Below are 2,443 nucleotides of genomic sequence, written 5' to 3'. Positions count from 1 at the left end.
CCAGCTGCTGTTTTGACATATGACATACGTTGTTGCTGCTTTCTTCCGTATTGATTTTGTTCACTATTTCTTTCTCTAGTGGTTGTTGTTGTTGTTGTTGTTTTAGCCTCTGTTGTTGCAGTTGTTTGTTATTTCTACAATTAATATAAGATTTTTCATTATCACCGGTGCTGTAGACGCCTTTTTTTGAGGAGAAATAGGCCATTGACTGGAGACTTTCTGTTTCTTCTTCTTCCTCTCGTTTTCTCTTTTTTTTAACATGTTAGTGTCAAATGTATTATTATGCATCGTTACTTTTTTAATTATTTTTAACTACTTTAAATTTTAATGTATTTATAAATACATTCTTTCATGTTCAACTCATTTTCTTGGAAAAGCGTCTCAAATATCTTCATCTTGTTGTGTAATTCTTATAAATTTTTGGGGTCTCCCAATGACGAACGAGAGACTTAGATGACACCAGCAGCGGAGACGGAGGTAAAATTTTTATATTTTTCAAAAATAATAATAATAATAAATCTGATGGCCAGCTTATCTACTACGGATATTTTAAAATTACTCAAGGAACAGAAACGGCAAAATGTCAATATGCATTTGCTAGACTTGTACAATCCAAGAAATGATGGAACTGGAAACAAGGACCTGGATGAGTTTCTGCTGGTATATGATTCAATGTTATATAAGTTTATCATATATATAAAAGAATTCAAATCTAAATTAGGTAGTAATATTGCTATTATTGAAAAATATAATAAACAGTGCTTATCATGTTCCCCTCAATATATATTAGGACATTACCTTTTGGGTGATACAAGTATTAATAGATATTATCAAGAATTTCAGCGGAAACTAGGTGATATTGGTCAGGCCTCGGCTAGTTTTGCCCTAGGTAATATAGTAACCCCTAATTTGGATTATACGATGTGGATTAGGTCTGAAGATTTACAACTCAATCGTATATTTATTGGTCAAGCATATCTGACAGTATCACAAATGCGTCAATTAATAAGTCAGTCACCATACCGAGCTCATCAAATATTAGGTTTCAGTGATGTTACCATACCTTCGATATTTGAAAAACTGGTAAACCAGGAAAATGCTCAATTCTTTGATTTTATTCCATTTCTTCGTAACCCTCAATCTGTTCTTGAAAAAGACATGGTATATATATATATATATTACCGAAAAAATAGTATATTGTAAAAATTAATAAAAAAAGAAAAGAAAATGTTTAATAAAAAATAGTTTATAACTTTTTGGAGCCAAACATTTGATTTTTATTCTGGTGTGTTGAGAATAATAATAATATTGAAGGAATTTGCTTCTGATTAACTCTTAATTGCTTACTTCTCTTTTTTTTATTTGTCTTTGATTCTATTATTTGACCTCCCTTCAAAGACGACATAGTCATGAAAAGCTTGTCTAAGTATCGCTGAGTCGCATCAGCCCATATGCGCTTGGTGTTTGGTTCTCCTGGAGGGAACTGGTGATTTCCCTTTGATCAGATGGTGTATATTCCCGTTTCCATTCGTTCTGACCCACTACCATCGCTACCAACATCACCACCCCATATTTAAGGATAATACCACCAGTATCATCCTCAATATTCTCATAAATATTATTCTTCTCAATATTTTCAATAATCTTTTCAGTCTCTTAACAACTACCCAGTTGAAGTAGCTTCCAGGCCCACCTGGGAAATAATAATGTTATTCAATTAATAGTTGTAATTTTTTATCAGTTATAACAAATTTGAATTATAGCAAACACCTTGTGTTCAGTAAGCCAAAAAAAAACACTCAAACATCTAATATTTTTACCGTTGGAAATTTATAATTTAAATATCATCTACGTCTTTTCATCAATTATGGCATGTCCGAAATGGTGGCATACCTCTCAAGAAAATCGGAAAAATATAAAGATATTTGGAATAATCTGTATAAAAATTATGACAATAATATTAATGGTACTATTACATTAATATCATTCCAATCCTATTATCAATGATTATTTTAAAGATGAATTCAACATTATAAGATACAGTTAGTGTATTGGGAAAGCTTTTAGGCACATTAAATATAATCATTTATGGTTCGTTTTCAACAAAAACCCAAGACCGTTTTAAAGTATTGAAGCCTATGAAGCCTCTCTTAATATCATTCCAATCATATTGTCAATGAATTTTTTAAAGATGCACTCAACATTATAAGATGCAGTTGGTGTATTGGGGAATCTATTAGGCACCATAAATATAATCGTTTATGGTTTGCTTTCATTAATAAAACACAAGATCGTTTTAAAATATTAGATCTATGAAACCTCTCCTAATATCATTCCAATCGGAAGAAAATAAAATTTCAGCCAGTATATATGTAACTATTCTTTCTATTTCTTTTTTTCAGTAATTACTAAATAATAATAATATATTAATTAATTAATAAAA

Source organism: Procambarus clarkii, chromosome 66 (assembly GCF_040958095.1).
Source record: "Procambarus clarkii isolate CNS0578487 chromosome 66, FALCON_Pclarkii_2.0, whole genome shotgun sequence".
Taxonomy (NCBI): domain Eukaryota; kingdom Metazoa; phylum Arthropoda; class Malacostraca; order Decapoda; family Cambaridae; genus Procambarus; species Procambarus clarkii.
Note: the sequence above shows the minus strand (reverse complement) of the source record.